The sequence below is a fragment of the Typopeltis vanoorti genome, chromosome 11 (assembly GCF_054136105.1).
Source record: "Typopeltis vanoorti isolate ZY-2024b chromosome 11, IOZ_Tvanoo_1.0, whole genome shotgun sequence".
NCBI classification, from domain to species: Eukaryota; Metazoa; Arthropoda; class Arachnida; order Uropygi; family Thelyphonidae; genus Typopeltis; species Typopeltis vanoorti.
The window spans coordinates 73,902,133-73,925,246 of NC_143559.1; the positions used below are offsets into that span (position 1 = coordinate 73,902,133).

General features: G+C 35.0%; 1 protein-coding gene and 1 non-coding gene across 2 annotated transcripts in view; one reads left to right on the forward strand and one right to left on the reverse strand.

The window, feature by feature from the left end:
• Spt6 (transcription elongation factor Spt6) overlaps positions 1 to 21,423 on the reverse strand; it is a 651,062-nt gene extending 629,639 nt beyond the window's left edge. Inside the window, exon 1 of the mRNA XM_090401053.1 lies at positions 21,312 to 21,423. The gene's annotated coding sequence lies outside the window, so the exon portion shown is untranslated. The remainder of the gene's footprint in view (positions 1 to 21,311) is intronic.
• A 716-nt stretch (positions 21,424 to 22,139) lies between these two features.
• LOC150101742 (U6 spliceosomal RNA) lies at positions 22,140 to 22,246 on the forward strand. The gene has a single exon (XR_016549101.1). It is a non-coding gene; the product is annotated as a U6 spliceosomal RNA (small nuclear RNA).
• The last annotated feature ends 868 nt before the right edge of the window (positions 22,247 to 23,114 follow it).

Consider the following 23,114-nt stretch of genomic DNA (forward strand, 5'->3'; position numbering starts at 1 on the left):
TAATCCTGGGTATTTATAATATATTATATATTGGGTATATTATATATAATTGCCATAACATTATACAACAATATAATTACTGGATATTTTCATTACACATGAAACTCATGATTAATTACCTATTCCTGTCTACCATAAACCTATGTTTACAGGCAACTACACGTCGATCTGCAAGCACATCATCCTTCTCAAATATAAAGAATTACTAAATCTTTGGTATCTAAAGCCAATAAAATATGCTCCTCTGAAGAATCTCTTATACAAGGAATAGAAACTAATCTAACAAATTTGTTTTTTAAATGGATCTCTAAATGAAGAATGATACCCATAGAATTTATATTTCTTATATTAAAGGCATCAAAATGTATAGCAAAGATGCTTAGGAAATTCCAACTTGCTGAAATCTTCAAACCAACCACTCAAATCAGCCAACTACTATCATATCCTGAAGACAAAGCTTCTAATTTAATTTTTTGCTAGTTCCAGTTCTTATAACTTATCTTATGTTGGTCATATAGACAGATCATTTAAAAAAAATTTTGGAACATCAAAACCATATACAACTTATTAAGCCTCAAAAACTGGTTTTGATAAAACTGGAACTGGCTCAACATGGAATTAATGACACTAGCAATGGAATTCTTGGGAATAATACCAAACTACATAGCACAAACATTCATCTAAAGAAAATGCTGAAGGCCTATTAAATATTAGGGGGGTGTAGCTAGTGTTGCAAGTGAACGTAGCAGTAGATTTGAGCTGTGTTAAAAAAAAAGTGTTTTTAATTAGTGTATAGTGTGACTTTTTATCACAAATTGTGCTGCATTTTTTCAGTTTGGATACAAGTGTCCTTCGGTGGTGGTGGTGGTGGTGAAATTTTTTGTTGTTTATATCGTGTTTTGCCACTTGTTTGTTTATACTGCTTCAGCTTCTGAAGATGGCATCCATAAAGAAACATATGTCAGTGGCACGGAAGGCTTCTGTACAAAAGTCTGGCTCAGCCTTGGATTTTTCGCAGTGGATGTATTGTGAAAACTACTTATGTATGCACTGAAAAATGTGAACGATTTGTGGATTGTTTGGGTAAACGAGAAAAGGAATGCATTAATGCATGTGAAAAGTGTCTTCATAGATTAGAGCGATTAGAAATGGGAGCGAACGTCGGGAATGCAGTCGAAGAGCTTAGGCAGGAGTTAGTGAAAATGAAAAGTGAAATGATACATCTGGAAGAGGATATTAAACATCTAAAGGAGAGATTGGCTGATGATAATGAGAAGGAGGAAGTCAATAGTATGAAGAAAGAGTCAAACGATAGTCGTATATCATCAGTGTATGGGGGGGGGGAACTCGATCATTAGAGGTGTAATTACTAATAAAGTGCACAAAACATTCTTTCTTGGTGGAACAAACAAAGCAAATAACTGATGCGATGCAGAAAAGGAAATACTAGTCATCAAAATTAGTAGTAGTCATAGGCACAAATGACTTAGTTCAGGAGAAAAAAATTTTGATAGAAACTTGAGGAAGTTGTTGCAACTGATAAAGAATAGCGTTGTTAGGAAAGTCATGGGGAGTGAGGCAAGTCCACATCCACGTCGTGCTCCCTGGGACCTTCCGTAGGGTACACTCCCTACAAGGATGCTAACGGACCTCTGTGAAGAAAAACGGACAAATCAGTGGAAGAGGATTTGTATCCCAACAGTGAAATGTGCGGAAGAATCTTCAGAGGAGCAGACCTCTATAAACAACCCGGGCTCAGCTGGCTCCGGCTGTCAGTACCCAGTTAGGGCCCCTACCTAGGGTTACAAGGAAAAATAAAGGATTCAATCCTCTGGCAAAGGGAAGCAGCTTTGTCAGTACTGACACAAGGTTGAAGTCTCATGATGACGGTAAAGCTTGTGATTAGAAAATTGCAGATGGCAATACAGTTTATTGTGTACGTCTGTAATACTGCAGAGCAGAAAGCAAATGGAGAAACTACTGCTCTATTCTCTCTCCAGACTAACCACCATGGCGAGCAAATCTACACAAATGGCCCCGAGTTACCGGCGTCCCTTAAATGGGACAGGGGTGTGAAGAATCCCCGGGCTCAACATGGTGCGCTCAGTAAAACTAGGAACCTGGAATGTCAGAACCTTGTATGAAGCAGGTAAGCTAAGAAATGCTATCCAAGAAATGAAAAGACTTGAAATTGGAATTTTAGGAATGAGTGAAGTTAGGTGGCCAGGATCAGGCAAAACTCAAGTCAATGACATGACAATGTATCACTCTGGAAGTTGTGAAAACAACCATCAAAACGAAGTTGGAATAATAATAAACAAAGAGATCAATAAGTCACTGTTGAGCTTTATCCCTTACTCAGATAGGATGATGTTATTAAAACTGAAAGGACAACCACTAGATGTTAATCTTATACAAGTCTATGCCCCTACTGTTGACAAGAGTGATACTGAGATTGAAGAATTTTATGATCAATTAAAAGAACTAATGAAAAATACAAAAAAGCATGATATTAACATAGTCATGGGTGATTTCAATGCTAAAGTTGGGAAAGGTAGAAGTGGAGATGTAGTTGGCGAACATGGACTGGGCACAAGAAATGAGAGAGGTGACCGTCTTTTTCAATTCTGCCAGGAAGAGGAGCTAATAATCACAAACACATGGTTTAAGCTACCACCTCGAAGATTGTATACTTGGCGATCACCACAGGATAATAATGGGAATGTAGTCAGAAACCAAATTGATTACTTACTAATTAATCAATGATTTCGAAGTTCTATAAAGAGTACAAAAACCTATCCTAGTGCAGATATTGCTTCTGATCATAACCTACTGGTGGCAGAGTTACAACTTAGACTGAAAGCTATGCTTAAGAAACATCAACAAAAAAGGTTTGATTTGAGAAAATTAAAAAACACAGAGATAAGAAGCAAATTGAGTCAAGATCTGAATCAAGCGCTAGCACTTATCAAGAATGATGACATCATGAGGGTTGATGAATCGTGGGACAAATTGAAATCTGTCTTCATAGAGAAATGTACCAATACCTAATGTCCTAATAGAGCAGTAAAATAGAAAGATTGGATGACTGATGAAATTCTCTCATGGATCAAAGCAGATCATATAAAAATCATAATCCAACAAAATATACAGAGGTTCAGAAAATTATTAAACACAAGATCAAAAAAGCAAAAGAAATCTGGATGAATGAAAAATGTAAAGAAATAGAAATTCTACAGGAAAAACATGACAATTTTAATCTACACAAAAAGATGAAAGAGACCTCAGGTATATATATATAAGAAAAAACAATTCTGTATCCTTCGAAACAAAAAGGGAGAAATTATATCCAAAAAGGATGACAAAATACAAGAATGGGTGAAATATATAGAAGAACTCTTTACTGATGACAGACAGAACCCAGAAAATACTTATGAACATATGGAAGGTCAATGCATTCTAAAATCAGAAGTAGAATGTGCATTGAACTCAGCTAAAAATGGTAAAGCCCTAGGACCAGATAGAATACCGGCAGAAATAGTAAAGTTATTATAAGGTGACAACATTAACATATTAGTAAAGCTATTTAATAAGATCTACAATACAGGTATAATCCCTCAAGACTGGTTACAGTCGACCTTCATCATGCTACCTAAAAAAGTAAATGCGAAAACTTGTAATGACTATAGAATGATCAGCCTAATGAGTCACGTTCTCAATATGTTTCTGAAAATAATTCAAAAAAGAATATACAGAAAATGTGAAGACACCATCAGTGATACCCAATTCGGCTTTAGAAACGGCTTGGGAACAAGAGAGGCTCTTTTCTGTTCTCAGATCTTATTTCAAAAATGTATTGACCAAAACAAGGTAATATTCATTTGCTTCATCAACTTCGAGAAAGCATTTGACAAAGTCCAACATGCTAAAATGATTGTACTATTAAAAAGAATTGGATTAGATGGTAAAGACATCGGGATCATTGAAAACTTATATTGGAACCAAAAGGCATCTGTTCAAGTTGATGACATTATTACAGACTCCATTAACATCAAACAAGGAGTAAGGCAAGGATGTGTGCTGTCATCTCTTCTTTTTAACATTTACTCAGAAGCCATATTTCAAAAAGTCTTGGAAGGAAGAAAGGAAGGGATTAGTGTAAATGGTGAAATCATCAGTAACATCCGATATGCCGATGATACAGCTCTTCTGGCTGACAATATTCAGATCTTCAAAATCTTTTGGAGCTAATAAATGCAGAGAATGAAAAAATGGGATTAAAAATAAATATCACCAAAACTAAATTCATGGTCATAAGTAAGAAACCAATTCTTAATTTAGCACTTTCTTTAAATAGGAAACAAACAGAAAGAGTGGCAAAGTTTAAATATCTCAGATGCTGGTTAAATGAAGATTGCAATCCAGAAATGGAAATAAAAGTTAGAATTGAAATGGCAAGAAAAAATTTTCTCTTGATGAAATCAACACTGTGTAACCGCAGTTTAAACTTAGAGCTTAGAGTACGCATGGTTAAATGCTATGTATGGTCTGTACTGCTGTACAGTGCAGAAACTTGGACCTTGAAGACAACATCAATAAAAAGACTTGAAGCCTTTGAGATGTGGTTATACAGACGAATGTTAAAAATCCCATGGACAGCAAAAACGTCCAATCAGGAAGTATTGAAACAAATGGGGAAATCACGTGAACTTTTAGATACCATAAAAAGAAGGAAACTGCATATCTTGGTCACCTACTTCGTAATGAAAAATATAAGATACTTCAATTGATTATAAAAGGGAAGATAAATGGAAGAAGAGGACAAGGAAGATGAAGAAAATCTTGGCTGGCAGATATCAGACAGTGGACTGGTATGAACTCTGAGAGACTGCTCAGAATAGCTGAGAATCGCTCAAAATTTGCCAAGGTGGTCGCTGACCTCCGATAGGAGATGGCACTCAAAGAAGAAGAAGGAAAGTCATAGGCATGTTGCCCACATATGACAACAGTGAATTGAGAAGGAAGAGCCTCTGTAGCTCAGTCAGTATAGACGAAGTCCTCTGGTTGGAAAGACCTGGGACGTGATGTGAGGAACCTTTATTTGGACTCTTTCAACCAAAGGTGGGTTAGCCAGTCATATAGGAAGGTATGGGTTTTTCTCCACCCGGAAACTCAGGTTTTTCGTCCTCCCCAGAACAGGCAAACACCAGCCCGTGAACACACACATCTACAGACATAGGACTGGGAGGCATAAGGCTAACAACCTTATCCTCAATATGGTAGTGGTTAAATGTAGAAAAATCCTCGATGCCGCAGGGTAAGGGGGGGGAGGAATAAGAAGAATTGAGAAGGAGAGCAGAGATAATGAATAGTGAGTGAGATAGCTGAGTTGTGTGAGGTAAAGGGGGTTCAATTTGTAAATTTGTGGAGTGAATTTGAAGGGAAGTTGGAATGGTATAAAGCTGATGGATTACATTTGAATGATTTTGGTGTTGGACATTTAGAAAGTCTATTGTTTTCTGAGAAGGCACAGAGTCAAGAAGTTAATGTAGCAAATGATCAGTCTACCTGTGAAGCGGGATAGCACAAATCAACAGATTGTATGGCAAGAGGAAGATGAATATGATTGAAGCAGCACAAGATGATGGAATGCATAAAGATAAGGATGAGACAGGTAATAATTGAAATCAGTCAGGATCAGGGAAACGGTAGTCAGACTGAAGAAAAAGGTGTGGTGTAGCAGCTAGAATAGCGAATGTTGGTGCTGGTAGAATGGCCAAACACACAGGGATTGTTATGTTTATACACAGTACGGAGTATTCGAAACAAGAGAGCTGAGTTTGCTGCATTTGTGGAAGTTGATACTGCATGCACAGATTTTGAATCTGTGTGGTGTGAAGTTGAAATAAACAGGATAGTATATCTGATAGGATGCTGTTATAGGCCAGGGAATGAAAATACTGATTGTGCAATTTTTAGGCAAATTAATTGGGCATAAAAGAAGGTGATCCTGATGGGAGACTTTAATTACAGGAATATAGAGTGGAAGGAGGAAAAGTCATATGGGAACAAGGAGAGCGAGTCTGTGGAGTTTCTGAGAAATAAGTATCTTAAGACAAGAATGTTTGTGATTGTCTGGGAAAATAGTGGTGGTGGTCGGCAGTAGATGGCGTTGGTGTAGATGATGAAGGTAGTTGCGGCTAATGGAGTGGTGGAGACGAGAGTTGTAGAGTAGGTGCCCTCCCTCGATGAGTCTTTGGACTCCCAGGAAGTGTTATGTAATAATAATAATTAAGCAGCATGCAATTGAAACAACTAGAGGCTTTAATGTTTTGGATTTGTGATAACTTCACAAGATGTAGTTGTTAATGAAGTGTTGGCACTGCCACCAGTTGGTGAGAGTGATCATGAGGTATTTGTTTGGGAAGTGATGAAACAAGAAAAGGTTACTCCCAAAAATGGATACATGTGGAAGTATAAAGCAGGTGATTATAGGAAGCTCTGTAGTCAGTTAGCATCAGTACATTGGGTAGATGAGCTGAGTGGAAAAGATGTTGACAATGCATGAAAATTCACAAGTCAATATCTGACAAAAGCAATGTATGACTGTATACCAAAGGTTAAGCGAGTAAACAGAGTGAAATGGATGAACACTGAAATCAAGCAAGCTGTGCTGGAAAAGAAAATGGTATGGAGGAGGAGATATAAGACAGTTGGTGGTGATCGTATCCATGAAGAGTATAAAGTGCAGGCCAGAAAGGTGACGAGCATGGTACAGAAAGAAAAGGTGCAGTATGAGAGGAGATTGGCTGGTCGGGTCAAGATTAACTCAAGGGAATTTTTCCACTACATGGCAAGCAAGAAAAAGAATAATTATGACAGATTAACATTGGTAGATAGTAATGGCAGCAGACTAACAGCTGCAAAGGATATAGTGGAATTACTGAACGAGCACTTTATCAGCATGTCATACTGGTGTAAATGATGCCGTGCAATATATAGAAGTGACACAAGTATTAGGAGAATTAGAAGTGAAAGAAACAGAGGTTCAGTTGTATCAGATGTTGGTTGGGTTAGATGTGAATAAGGCTGTGGAATGGACGGCATATCACTATCAGCCCGTATTCTTAAGGAATTTTTACCACCCTTGACCTGGTTGTTTAATGAAAGTCATGCAGTGGGTAGGGAGTAGAAATAAGGTAAAACAGCACCACTCCACAAGCATTATTCTAAGACAGAAGTCTCCAACTATAGACCAGTCTGCATACTGCGGTTGATCAAGGTGTTAGAGAGATTGGTAAGGAATAGAATACAGAATTGGGTTGATGGACATAGCATTCTTTATGATGGCCAGCATGGATTTGTAAAGTGTAGGTCCAATTTTAGTAATTTACTTGCATTTTCTTAGACTTTAAGTTAGTGTAAAAGTTGCAGAGGATGGGAACAGATAGTATATTAGATCAAAAATCGACTCTCTGAATGATATCAGCAGATTGTGCATGATGGAGCATTGTCTCAAAAAAGGAGGGTAACTAGTGGCATGCCCCAGAGTTCTGTTCTTGGGCCCCCTAATGTTTAACTTGTTTGTAAGCGATATATCATGTGAACTGACTGGGGATCTTCAGTTGTTTGCTGATGACGCAAAGTTGGGAAGAATTATAAGTAGCACTGCTGATGTTAATTCCCTTCAGGAAGATTTGAATACCTTTTACTTGGACAAAAGAGTGAGGTTGTAGTTTTAATATCAATAAGCACAAGGTGTTGGATTTTGGAGTACAGAAATAAAAGGCTATGTACTATAATCGATGGTACCATACTACAGGAAGTGGATCAGATGAGATTAGAGATTGGGAGTGATGGTTGACAGTAGACTAGAGGGCATATTGCTAGTGTTGAAAAGGCTGCACATTGTAATGCTGATATGATAAGAAGTACTCTAACATTTAGGGATAAGGAAGTGGTTGTGCCACTGTATAAGGCACTGGTCAAGCCGCTCTTGGAGTATCGTGTTTAAATCTGGTCACCTGGTTTCAATGTGATGTGGAGACATTGGAGATGGTCCAGAGGGTGACTAAGACAATGTGGGGGCTTTGGAATGGAGAGAGAGAGAGAGATTGAAGAAATGTGGATTGCAGTTTGGTGGATAGGAGGAAGAGAGGTGATATGATAGAGACATTTAAGTTAGTGAGAGGATTTTATCATATTAATCCAGATTATAAAAAGAGTAGAAAAAGAATAAAAAGGAAAACAGTTATCCATAACTGTATGAAATATATGTTTTTTGTTGTTGTTGAACATAAATATCAACTGTTTTGATTAATAAAGCTATTTAGTGTGATATGTGTGTGTCTCAAGTGAACCTAGAGTTTTTATCTTCTTCCTTTTCAGCCATTTTCCATCCACTGCTGAATGAAGTCCTTCTTCATTATCTTCCAATTTTCACAGTCTTTTGTGAAAATTGGAATCATCCATCTCTTTCCAGCCAGTTTTTCCACTTCATCTGCCCATCTTGTTTCTGGGGGTCCTTGTCTTCTCTTTCCTGTTGGTATCCATTCCGTTACTTTTCTGGTCCATCTATTGTCCATTCCTGAAGCCAGATGTCCTGTCTATCTGGATGCTTTTATAATTTCTATTGCATCCAAGACTTTTGTCTGTGACCTGATCCATTCCTTCCTTTTCTTATCCATTAGTGTTATTCCTAAGATGATTCTCTCCATTCTCATTCTTTCCATCACCAGTATTTGTTTTTCCATTTATTTAGTTAGGGCCCAGGTTTCTGAGAAATATCTGAATACTGGTAATATGCTTAGTAATAATTCTGTAGTATTGATAATAATTCTTTTGTCTAATTTTGATGTTAAAATGGTCCAAACAAAATCTTGTTCCAAACAAAATTTCAACAGTGATCCTAAATGCCAAATTTTATTACATTCCATCAAGAAAAAGGAAGAAGATTATCATGTTTAATTATCAACATCAGAACTCAGCAAATACACACACTCTATAGCACATGGCAAGTAGATTTTGCAGCTGCTGAAAACAACAAAGCAGAATATTCTTTATTCAATAAAATATAACTTCCTACACAAAACCTTTTTAACCTTAATTAAACAGGGAAAAATATGTATCATATAAAGGACTATTCTGGTAACAAAAATTAATGGAAAATGTAATTTATTACATAAGATCAATGTTTTTGCTGTTCTTATTACTTACTGACATTTCCTTTTTCCAATAATTCTCATGCAAAGGAAATCTCCTGCAACCATGATACAGCACTACTAATCACTTTATGGAACTCCTATTGAATTATTCAGACAAAGCAGGGACTGGGGGTACAATTTTTGCATGACAGGTAAGACTTTGTATAATTTGTCCAACCCTAATCATGAAATTCCTGATAGTATCCTTAAGGGATATATACCTAACCCTCGATTTACATGGGACAATTGTTCTGCAAAAATACCATGTAAATGAAAATCATGTAAATGAAGACTAATATTTGTATAGAAAATGAGGTTATAGCTTCTGTGCTGCTCAATTAAATATTAAAGTATTGTTTAAAATAACTTGAACACTTTATTTTTATGTATAGATACACAAAAAAAATTTAAGGATAATAAATGAGGCATAATAACTTAAATATAAAGAGCTAACAGGCTTCATTTCGGCGATATAAACATTATTTAAATTAAGGGGATATTAGATCCCACATTGTTTTAAAACCGAATAAGAAACTCAAAGATTGGAATCGGAGAGTTTCATGCCAAATATAGTATAAAAAAACTATAAAGTATTGGCGAATACTAGCATGAGCTAAATGCAAGTAGTCCTAGAACGTAGTACAAACACAGGCATTCACCGATACTTTTATAGTTTTTATACTATATTCGGCATGAAACTCTCTGATTCCAACCTTTGAGTTTCTTATTCAGTTTTAAAACAATGTGGGATCTAATATACCCTTAATTTAAATAATGAGGCATAATAATAATAAAAGATGAAGTGCAAAACCCTTCAAAATGTAACATTCCATGCCGTGCCAATTTCACTTGCCTCCTGCTGCAAAATTTGCTTTAAACATTTGTAATATACTATATGTCATATAATACTGCACTTATAAGACTAAAAATATCATTACAGTATTATTAACAAAAGCTAGTACAAAATACACTATAAAAAAAAATATACACACTACTTTTATGTAAACCATTTATAATTAAAGACATAGTTATAGCAAAACATACATATAGCAATGTTTGAACAACTCTCTCCTTATATGATTTATCTCAGCCACATCACCAAGAAGGTGCTCCCAAGGCTCCAATCACTTTATGTGACCTTTCTGCCATTAAAGTAGATTCAATCATTGAACAACTTTCTCCAACAGAAGGCAATGCTCTATATGTTAATGACCTCACAATCTTCTGTCATTCTTGTAACATGAGCATCAGCAAACGACTCAAGTCTTTGGGTCAAAATTATTAAAGGCTCAGAAGAAAATCAAGTTATGACCTATGATACCTTACAGTGTTTGGTGCTACCAATCATCAAGATATGTGAATAATTACTGGAGCATTTTGCACATCATCATCTATTCTAAATCTTTATATAAAAGCAAATAAACCTGCTTTTGCTTCAACAGAAACATCATCACTTAACTATGTCCTGATATTAAACTCTGTCTTAACATTCTATATGAACTAGTATTTTTTCTCACCTTGGGAAGTTCAGTATTACAAACATCACATTGCCAGTCACACATTTAGTATGCATGTGCAGGAGATTATGCAAACTATTGACATGAATGCTGACCACATTATCTGCACTGAAAATAATAGTATTCCTCCATAGTAGGTTTCCACTCCATCATTTTGCCTTTTTCTTTAGCAGCTAAAGAAGTTATCTACTGCATCATCTACCAGCAAATTTTTAACAGAAACATGATAGAACGCTAAAATTTCTTACCCGTTTATGCTGAGAGTTCGAGATCTGACTCTTCTGCTAGTTATGTTGCTGTTGTTTTTTTTTAACTACCTAGTCTCCAATCAGATTCCAACTTGAATGTGGTGACAAGTGCTGAGCTGCATGCTATCCAGATGGCATGTGTGCACGTTTTTTTTATTGATCCCATACATGAGAGAAAGGAAAACCTATAGCTCATTAGTGCCGTGTGCAGAGGATTGGGTGAAGACCAAGAAGAAATTGACATTTTTCTTGAAGAGTTGGAAGGTGCAGTTGTTGAGAATACTTCGTAACATAATTTTAGGTAATCATTCGAACAATGTATTATCTCATTATAAACAAAGAATAAAATTAATTAAAAATATAGCAAAATATATATAATACATACACATTTAGCATTCAGTCATGCTAACTGCTGAGATATCCTTATGGTTCTATAGCGATTTCTGACACACCCTTTTTGACTTGTGATGGAATTGTTGGAATGGAATCCCATCATGACTGCATTCAGGAAAACCTCACTTAACGCGATTAATTAATCCATCAATTAATGCACGCTAAGCGAAATTGCATTAAGCAAATACAATAAACAATAGGAATAATTATAATTCATCCATCAGTTAGTGTAAGCTTAGAAAAAAATTACAGTATAAGCTATGTTAGAGAATAAAATCATCAAAGTGAATAAAAATCAATTGCTTAAATTTTTATTTAATGTCTAAACATTTGATTGAGCTACTTTTTTTGCAAAAAAAATTAAGTAAAGATGTTTGAATCGTGCTCAACTTTTTTATCTTGTGATGCAATTTACGACAGCTGGCGATCACTTTATCAAGATTTGGGTGGACTTCGAAGCTTCATTCCATATCAAGATCAGCATCAAACAAAACTTCCTTGAATGAAAACTAGCTCAAGTTCTTTTGCAGTTAGCTTCTTAGTCATAACATTCTCTTCTTGTTTGCACTCCTTATCTTCTTCTTATGCACGCTGTTCTCCTAGTTGAAAATCATTCTCACTTAACTGTTCTGAATGGGAATCAAGCAAGTTTCTCACATCTTCATTATCCACATTATTCAGTTCATTAAATCCAAGTTCTTTTCCGATTGTGCTGATTTCTTCAATAATGTTAGATCTCGGATTTCGCGCACGATAAACTAACATAGGCTTGAGTTTAAAGTCACCTTCTGCATTACCTCCTAATAAATGTATTATGATGATCTTTAGATAGATGATCTTTAGATACTTTGTAAGATGATCTTTAGATACTTTGTATCCTGGTTGAGATGTTTCAGCTTTAGCTAGGAAAGTTTATGTTGGCATACCTTCCAAAAGAGACCACTTTTATCAATGTTGAATATTTGCTGATCATCATAATCACCCTCCTGAATTATCCTTTGCAATTCTTCAAGAAAATTGGTCACAGAATCTTTATCAGCACTAGCAGATTCACCAATTATTCTTACGTTATGCAGTCCAGCTCGATTTTTAAAACTGTCAAAACCATTATAAACTCACAGTAAAGCTTTCACATTCCATTCCTCTTGAAATCTGGTCTATTTCAATGAGATAAAAATATTGAGAGCTTTTGCCTGAATACTTTCTGTACTCAGAGATATTATTTTTCGGTTATAATCAGGGGCAGTTCGTGCATAGGCACTGAGGAACTGCAGCACTCCCAATTTTTCTATATATATAAATATATTTATTAATTTATTTATATTTGCTTGTAATATTTAATTTTATCATCAACAATCCTACACAATTCTCTTATTTTGTATAAAAATTAATTAAAATCCACCTTGTAGCACTTAGCAGGGCGAAGGACGCTAGCAGCATTGTGTTTACCACAGTGTCATATTGCTACGAGTGCAAGCATAGCATATGCATGTCATAGTGAGATGCAAGTTATTAGCGTAATATGGCACTGTCCATTGCGCAGTTCCACTGTTGTTCATATGCAGTTTGCACCAGTAGTAAAGTGTTCGTAGTGCTTATCATGTTTACTCTGTCTCTTTAAATATTTGGACATTACAATTAAAGGATTTAATTGTAATGTCCAAAAATTGTAAATCCATTCCTTTAATTGTAATTAAAGGAATGGATTCACAGGGTTAGCCTAGTGGCTTTGCACTTCGCAACCATATGCCTGGGGAAGGAGTGTTCCAGGTTCGATTCCCATCGAAGACGTGAGGAACTTGAGGATCTTCCTCAGGCATAGCCAAGTTAGCCAGTCTTGGGCGCGGGCAGTAGGGTTTTTTCCCACCAGTTTATCTGGCGTTTTTCATCCCACAAGCAGGCAAACTGGACCCGTGAACATACACTACTACAGTCAAAAATATATCCCCCCCCCCATCCCCAGCGGCAGGTCGGTTGGGAGTGGTAGTACTGACAAGAAGTCACATCTAAGTAACATGCGAACCCTGCATAGGAAGCAGGAATAACGCGTAGTGAAAGAAGAAGAATTTTATTTTTTGAATTATAATTATACTTTTATCGATAAAATTATAGTATAATTTTATCAATAATAAACAATATTTTTCATGAAACAAAACAATAATATATTTCATTTTTAAGTAATTCTGAATTATACCAAACTATAATTTAATCAATAATAAACAATATTTTTTCATGTTTAATTTTTTTTTAAAATTTTTACCATAATTTTGATATTTTATCCAAACACGTATACACTGTACTTACAGTGTGTATGTATATTTGAAAGTTGAAGTATCCCCCCTCCCATGATTTCAAGCCATGACCCACCACTGGTTATAATCCTCAAACCAGAGTGACAGAATATGCTCCATCTCAGTCATTAAATAGCTTCTATTTCGGGTAATCTGCATGATTAAAGATACAGTAGCAACTTTTCCTTGTTACTTGTATTCTTTGCTTTTATTTTATATAGTCCAAACTGTAAACGCGCTGTATCCCAGGTCTCGCACAATCATTGTATTACTAGCACCACTTTCATGTCTCTTAATTACTCCCAGCTTTTCCGCTCGCTGCAGATTGGTGACAAAAAATTTTACGTAACATAAAATTTTGCATAACATAAAAAAATTGCTTAACGTGGGAAATAGTATCATTTCACTCAATCGCGCTCATTATCACACATATCGAATTTGCGTTAAATGAGGTTTTCCTATATATATATATGTGTGGTCATGATGGGTTAGATAGATAGATACACATACACAAAGATATGATAGCAAAAGATCATACTTCATAGTCAAACGTGCTAGCTAACAATCATACTTTGTAGTTAAACATGCTTGCAAATGTTTCCCCCCCCCTTAATTTTGTAAACAAAAGCACTTATATAAAGAATGTATATTCTGTTTTCCAAAAAATGTGCTAGGAATCTCAGAAATCTTCTGGTAAATGTATATTCATTTTTTAATAACAAAGAGCATAGCCAATTCAAATAAGAATTCACATCTATATCATTCCTTCTTACATGTTTTTTCTACAATTCCTTGTCTTTTTTTCAATTCACTCTGATCATATATATCAATGCTAACCAATGCACATAATACTTGGTACTAGTCAAAAAAAGAAATTAAGGGTTTGCAATCATTCAACTTCAGCAAAAAAAAAAAAGTAACAAAGTGATCTTTGTAAGTACAGTAAGTTGAATGAGGTAACTAAGACCTAGTTCCATCCCTCATCTAGGATGCCTGATGTTTCCATTTTTTGATGTAGAACTTCCCTGATTAGTTGTGTCCAAGTATGTGAATGATGTGTATCTGATGTCAGAACAAGCTTAAGCTCACCTTTAATCTTAAACATCTAATTATTCTAAACTGACCTTCAGAAACAAGGTGAAGGCAACTCATGATGAATGCAACTCATTTTCAGAATTTCATCATGATGAGAATCACAAAAGAACAGTTTCAATATAAAGGGGAAAAACAGCAGCATTAGCCAACTTTTATATATGGAGCTAATCTGGAAAAGCTTTCCCAATTTCAGAATTTTCTGTCAATAAGCTCAACTGAACAGTATGATCTCCTGTTGGTTTTCAGTTTTGAATGTAGACCCATTACTAATGGGTCTACATTCAATTTACGTTGCTACAGTATGCAATTTTACTGCATACTGTAGTAAAATTTACCAATGCAGAGGTTCACTGCTTTCTCACTTATTTTCAATAAATATCTAAAAGCCAATCCTGATTTTTATATATATATCTAAAAGCCAATCCTGATTTATATATATATATATATATATATATATATATATATATATATATATATATATATATATATATATTTTACATATGCACAGTGTCACTCTGTCTATATCAGCCAATATTTGTCTTTTTGCATCTTATATATAATTGCTAATGATTCGATATAATTTTTTATACAAAATTGAAGGGTTTGTTGAAATCTGAGCTGAAGCAACTAAGACTATATGAGGTAAATTAATTATATCTACTACTGTGTTCACTTGAATATAACTCGGCCTCACGTATATCTCGCACCCCTGATCTTATTTTATGAAAAATTAATTAAAAAGTTCTGCTATAAAAAAGTTTAAAATTTTAAGAAATAGATAGTGAATAATGTTATGCCATTTCTAGATATTTTGGAATTCAGTTGAAAAGAATCAGCATATCAACTCAAAAATCGTCAGCTTGACTTTGTAGTCATGCGATCTTTTGTTAATACCGCACCAATCATATGCAAGTCTTCATAGCTGCCTATCTCTACTGGCCTACCAATGCTGTCCGTTTTGCACTCAGCTTTCACTTCTCATTAGTCATTCGCTAATTTGAATCTTTAGCGATAATGCTAATTGTCGCAAAAGATTCAATATCGCTTGATGAAGGTGAGTGGCCAATCACATAAATAACATTGATACTTAAAATTTAAATGCATTCATTTTATAAATAATGTGTGTAATCATAAATTATAATGAATACTGAGGATTTAATTATAAGTGTCAATTTAGTTGTTTTTTTTTTTCCTGAAAAACTTTAGTTTCTGAAAATCCCTGCATATATCTTGCACAATTATTTTTTAACTTTAATTTTGGGGAAAAAAGTGCAAGTTATATTTGAGTAAATACAGTAACTCCTTCAGAATGAAAAATCCTATCACATCTGTATGACACCAGCAACTCCTTCAGTTGAAAAAAACCTTTTAAAGATTTTTCATCTTAGAGAAGAGTAATTAAGATCAACATCCTTCCAACATTGCTGGTCTGGTTGGCCAAGTGGTTAGCATATTCACTCTTCCACCAACAGGCTGTGGATTCAAATCTCATCATGAGTATGGTTGTTGTGACTGTCCTTAGATGAGAGGTGAATTTCATTGCCTGGTGTGAGAACATCACTCTGTTTATTGAAGTGGCTTGAAAAAATCCCATATTTTGTTTCTAGAGAAGAGTTTTCAAACTTTGTAAAAATAATTCTTTAAAAAATAAAATATTTTTTATTTATAAAATATATATATATTATACAGAGTGTCCACAAATAATTACCCTGATTTCAACTGGCTATAATATTTTAACAATGAAACTAACTGAATAACTTTTGTTGCAGGTAAACTTGGGCACTCAAAGTTTCCTTCATTCATACTGTGTATCTTCAGTATACTAAAGATACCAGTATGAATGAAGATTCAAGCAGGGTCTATCATCAGATTTGCAAATGTTTTCTGATGATGCAAAGACAGGCAGGGCAATCAGGGATGCTACTGATATTCAGCAATTACAAAATGATTTTAATAGACTGGAAATCTGGGCAAACGAAAATGGCTGTCAGTTTAATGTTAGTAAGTGTAAAGTTATGCACTTTGGCATGAAAGAGTTCCAGCAGTATATTATATTAGCAGAGTTATGCTACAAGAAACTGAAGAGGCAAGGGATCTTGGTGTATTGGTGGATAAGAATTTAAAGTTCAAAGGTCACATAGCAAAAGTTGCAAATACCACTCAGAGGTTAATTGCTATGTTGTGAGTTCTTGACTCCCTGGAGGGCTCAGATAATAATAATAATAATAATAATACTGCTTTTGCCACCAGGAGTGCTGTTGCTGATTTTCTTTAAAAATGGCTTCAGTATAAAAAAAAGCCCAATATGTTCTGTGGCTAGCAGAAACAAAATCTCCAGTTACAGTGCAGCAAATGTTTAGGGCATAGTATGGAAAGAACCCACCTGATGTCAAGCTCATTAAGTCATGGAAGACAAAGTTTTTAAAAACAGGTTCAGTTCATAAGGGTACAAGCAGTGGCAGACCATTGGTTTCCGAGGAGACAGTTGAGGCAGTTCAAGCTGCCTTCACCCAGTCACTGCAGAAGTCAATCAGAAGAGCTTCAATAGAACTTCAAATGCCAAGTGGTATGCAAACGTTTGAAATTGTTTGCGTACAAAATCCGAATTGTCCAGGAGATAAAGCCACATGATCGTCCAAGGCATGAAGAATTTGCTAACCTCATTTTGAACTGCATCGATGAGGATAATGATTTTTTTGCAGCGCGTTTGTTTCGCTGATGAGGCAACATTTCACGTGAGTGGAGTAGTCAATAAGAGAACACATCCGAGCTGGTCCAAAACACAATGTGTGGCGTGGACTAATGCATGATCGAGCGATTGGCCTTTTCAAAGGATTCGCACAACAAATGTTGGAGAATGTGTGGCGTGCTATTGATTACTGCTTGGATATTTTACGTGTTACTGGGGGTGCACATGTTGAAGTTGTTCACTTTTTTTTCTATATGTTATGCATCGAAGCCTAACTTTGTGTTCCATTTCAAGTACACCCTGTATATAATAAATAAATATATATATATATATATATATATATATATAATTCATAAAAATAGAAAAAAAAATCCTTAGCCCATCCACAGTACCAACATACTATAGGTTTACAATAAACCTTTCATGGATTAGAGTTAAAATAAAAAAGGATAAATGTTGCAATTTCCTCATCCCCACTAGTGCACTACAGAAGCTCTTGCAAAAAAATCTGATTTCCTAAAATTTTAACCATTATATTTAAAAATATGTGTAAAATGTAACTGTATGTAGGATATGGTTAGTTATCATTTTTTGTTAAGATTTTGATCTACAACATAAGTTAGTCTTTTTAATTTTATATTTTTGCAAAAAACTCAATTCTTATGAAAGATCACTATAGCAGCTGAAAAACAAGTGACGTTTAACTCGATACAAAATATATCCAAAATTTGAGTGTTTTTCTTTATGCAAAATACACCCATGAAAAGTACTAAATTAATTGTACACTAGTACTGGTACTAATATCACAGGTAGGTTAAATAACATGCATGGAAACTCCATACTCTAGAGACCAAACATGGAGTTTTTTTTATCCGCAGCAAGCACAGTTGCTATTCTTTCTTTAGGTGATAAAATTCATTTACCACCTAAATGATATTCACATTCATCCATGTGGGATTTGAACCAGTCTTCCAACTGGAGAGTTGATGCACTAGCTAACCACTTGACAAACAGGCCGGCAGAAAACAGCATCTCATTACATAATGGGGAATATCAAAATCCAAACTAAACAGAAAATAATTATAGGCAGACCCCCCTCTCTCTCTCTCTCTCTCTCTCTCACACAGTAGAATAAAAACCCAACTACATGTTGGTTGGAGAGCAAATACACTATCTACTGAATTAACAAAGGCAGTTTGGTAGAATCTGCTTCACGTTTTGTCAAGAGAATAAGTTACTTTACTCTTTTCTTTTCAATTATCTTCTTATAGAAAAAAACCACACGGCATAAATGTATACTTGAAATATTGTACGTCTATCATATACTGATAGGTGTACACTGTACATCTATCAGTATATGATAAACTATACTGATAGATGTACAGTAAGCAAGGTGATACTTTTACAACACAAAATGAAAATAATCTACCACTTAATGATGTTCACAAATCTCGATATTCAAGGTTGTCTGCAGAATAGTATGCTCTCCATTTTGCTAGCCTGGTTGGCTGAGTGGTAAGCATATCAACTTTCCAATAGGCTGTGGATTCAAATCCAGTCATTAAGTGGTAGATGAATTTCATCACTTAATGTGAATTCACCCTGCTTATTGGAGGCCTAAAGTCACTTGAAAAAGTACCATTTCTGATCTCTAGTGCAGGGTCCAAGTAAAAAATGAATTTTAAAAAAGTCAGATAAAAACTTAAGCCAATAAAACAAATACTGCATGTAATCTTTATATTGCTCTTAAATATGCTTGTTATTCTAATATGTATATTAGAATAACAAGCATATTCAGACAACAATTGATGAACGGCAATAAACAGATGGTGGCAGTCTAACTTCAAGATGGGAACATAACCAGAAATAGAAGATAGATATTATTATTATTATTTATTATTATTACATGACACCTCCAGGGAGTACAGACTCATCAAAGGAGGGCACCTACTCCACAACTCTTCGTCTCCACCAACTACTTTCCATCATCTACACCAATGCCATCTACTGCCGACCACCACTACTAGTATTTTCACAGACAGTCACAAACATCCATGCTCAAGGTGGGATTCGAACCCACACCCTTTGGGCTGGAGAGCAGATACATAAACCACTCAGCCAACCAGGGGGCATGCTATAGCAAAAAGAATTGAAGAATTTTACTTGATGTTATATCAGAATGATGAAATAAATGAAGACAACTATGAAATAACTGAAGTGCCAGAAATTCTACCAGAAATTATGTGGGCATCCAAAATGAAAAAGATGGAAGTGAAGTTAAGCTTCAAAAAGAAGGTGGGAGAAATGATCTACAGAAAATATTGGCTCGCAGGCTTTGTGCAACTCTACATTTTGCACAACCAAAAGAACAAGCAAGCTTTGAAAGTGGCTTTAGCAAAATGGATGACATCCAACTTGTACAACAGATTACTGAATACAATCTACCATTATGTCTTGGTTTTATTGATTATGAGGAAGTCTTTGATCCAGTAAAAACTTGTGCACTACTTAAAGAATTATGAAACCAACAAGTGAATAAGCCATCCATCAGAACCATCGAATCAGAATGCAACAATTCATTTCAATGGAAACATCTCTACTATGGAAATACAGGAAGTATAAAAGAAGTTGTCACAATATCTCCAAAAGTATTCACAGCATACCTAGATGAAATATTCAAACTTCTTGATTGGGAAGAAAAAAGGTCTGAAGATAAACAAAAGATATTTAAGTTATTTACACACACTATCCAAGAACTCCAAACTGCTAGCAAAACAGCAGGCTAAAAGATAAATCTAGAGAAGACCTGAGTTATGTTCAATAGCTATGTACAGCTAGAAATAATGAAAATCAATAATGATGAAACTGAACACATGGATCATTACATATACTTCGGACAATAAATATCATCATGGAAGAAATTAAAGGACCTACAATGCTTGGAGGTGGAAAGCATTTTGAAAATTACAATCAATAATCAAAAGTTAATTACTATTATGCCTGAAATGATAAGTTTCTAACCCATGTATTCTTCCTATGTTGACATATGGCTGTGAAATGGGGACACTAAATGTAAATTAAATTCAAAAATGAAGAACAACAAAATTTAGTATGGAAAGAGGTATACTTGGTGTCACAAAAGGAATAAGTAGATAAGAAAAACCAAAGTCTGTAACATAAAGATGAGTGAAACATCTCAAGTGAAAATGGGTTGGGCATATTGCTATATGACAACACGAACGATAGACAAAAGGAAAAGTGCTAGACTGGATTTCAGAGGAGTTAAATCAACCATGAGGTCGACCAAAATGATGCGGGATCAATGATATCAGATTTGCAGGAAGTAACATGGGTAAGAAAAGCCAATGACAGATAGTTTTTGAAGTCATCTCGGAAACGCTTTCATCAAGCAAGGGCTGATGATACAGTATATTCTAGATTGACAAAGGATGATGACATATATTCACACTTTATATGAAATCATGTACAATTACCGAAATAAAACGTACTTTATCTCAGATTAAGCCATAGATAATTATTTAATTTTGTATGTATTATTCCTTGAGACACACGCTTCTAAATCCTATATACTTTGAACAGTGACAGAGGGTAACATTGTTACCAGTTATTTTCTAATAGAATGTTGAATATACCAAACGTCTACTGTCGTTTGATGACTTCAACATATTCGTCCACTTATAAAATATGGATCGACAACAATCCATACGATTATATTGGGAATGTCACTATATTTCGAATACACAAGGTAAAGTGCACATAAATTTAAGACAGACAAGAAGCGAACACAAAAAAAACTTAATACGATAATTAGTTAGTAAAGGCAACTAACTGATGACTATTTACTATATACTTACAACTGCTGTAGCTAATAAAACTAAATCACAATAAGAATTCAGATAACAGAAAGGAAAACTTCATAATACGAAAACACACATGCACATACACATAAAAAAACATCGACGTCCATTATACTCTCTAACGTAAACAGTCAGAAGTTCAAGGGGTGAGAAGTTAAAAACCAAACATTTCCCTATGATGTCGAAACAAATCCCTTAAAATCCCTTGGCCATAAAAAGTTTCTTGTAAGTATACATACAGTCCAACGTTTGGTCGAATTTTTTTTTTTTTTTTTTTTTTTTTAAACTGGCTCTCTAGAAATGAAAATACTGTATTATCGTAATCTGTATTATTGGGTTCTAGGAATAAAACACCCCAATGACAATATGCTCATATTCAGTACAAATATTTATCCAGTAGTGACGAAGAAAATCAGGGATTCTTAATTAGGTAATCAAGATAATCCAAATATATATACCCCCCTTACGCTTTTTATTCTCATATAGGGAGTTCGTTAGCGAACTCCCTATATGAGAATGGTGAAGCCGTTCAGCAATAGAAATAATAATAATATCCATAATAATTATAATAATCTGGTGAGCCTCGCAGACTACAAACCTAACAAGATTGGTTTTCACACCATTTTTCTTTCTTTTCTTTTCGTTTTTTTTTTTTTTTTTTTTTTTTTTTTTTTTTTTTTGGATAAGGAGGCTAGCCTTATTACTATTACCGTTACTATTCTTACATGACACATCCAAGCGAGCCAAGGACTCGTCGTAAGAGGTCATTCTCCCACCATTAATACCATTGATTTCTCTCACGTACACAACATTAAGCGCCAACGTATACTTGCTTCGGCAGTACATATACTAAAATTTGAACGATACAGAGAAGATTAGCATAGCCCCTGCACAAGGATGATACGCAAAATCGTGACGCCTTCCACATTTTTAGGAAGTTTATATCACCTTCAAAATCACCTAGAAAGGAAGAAAGTAGTTTTGAAAAAGTAGATGACCAAGATTAATATTAAAAAATTATGAAAAAAACTATCATAACCATTCAGCCATGCATTTCACCAAATAGTCTTCACTGTTTTATCTTGGATTGATAATGCCTGTTACCTTCTATGTGTGCATTTAGCTTATTGTCATGATTTAAGTAGATCACTTCTGAAAGGTCTGTGTGTGTGTGTGTGTGTGTGTGTGTGTGTGTGTGTGTGTGTGTGTGTGTGTGTGTGTGTGTGTGTGTGTGTGTGTGTGTGTGTGTGTGTGTGTGTGTGTGTGTGTGTGTGTGTGTGTGTGTGTGTGTGTGTGTGTGCGTGCGTGCTGTAAACATTATGTTGCTTTAAATTGTATTACATTCATAAACAGGGAAAAAATGGGATTTACTAGGGAGACAGGTGATAGAGTCAGCTCTAAATAGTACTAAGGTCATTAATCGCTGTGAATTTAGGATTAATTGTTTGCAGAATGTTAACAGTATCAGTATACAGAGTGGGCTAATTAGCACACAGGGAGATTATGGGAGGAAGGGAGTATTGCAGTTTATGTATACGAATGCTCGAAGTATTCGGAATCAGTGTGAATAATTTTTGTCATTACGAAGTACAACATGGCCAAAAATTACAGGAATTAGAGAAATTTGGTTAACCAAGAATGATATAGTTATTGGGGTTGAATGTAAGGGGTACAGTATTTTCAGGCAGGACAGAGATGACAGAATGGGGGGAGGGGTTTTATTAATGATAGACGAAATATTAAAGCCAAAAAAGATAGAAGTACCTCACTGTGACAGGTATGTAGAGGGCAGTTCATTAG